Below are 265 nucleotides of genomic sequence, written 5' to 3' on the forward strand. Positions count from 1 at the left end.
GCAATCGGAGGCACCATCAAATCGAGATAAACATCGGCGGGCATCGGAGGAGCCATCGGAGGACGCACAGGAGGAGGCATCGTCGGAGGAGGCACAGGAGGAACCGATGGTGCACTAGAAGAAGGCGGCCGAGAGACTCTCTGAGAAGGCTGAGTCTCGGGGATAGTCTCCGGACCCGAAGAACCGGGAGCTGAAGAAGAACCGGGAGCTGAAGAAGACGACGGGTCTAAACGACTACCAGGCTCACCGAACATCTGTCTGTAAT

This window comes from Brassica oleracea, chromosome C7, assembly GCF_000695525.1.
Source record: "Brassica oleracea var. oleracea cultivar TO1000 chromosome C7, BOL, whole genome shotgun sequence".
Taxonomy (NCBI): Eukaryota; Viridiplantae; Streptophyta; class Magnoliopsida; order Brassicales; family Brassicaceae; genus Brassica; species Brassica oleracea.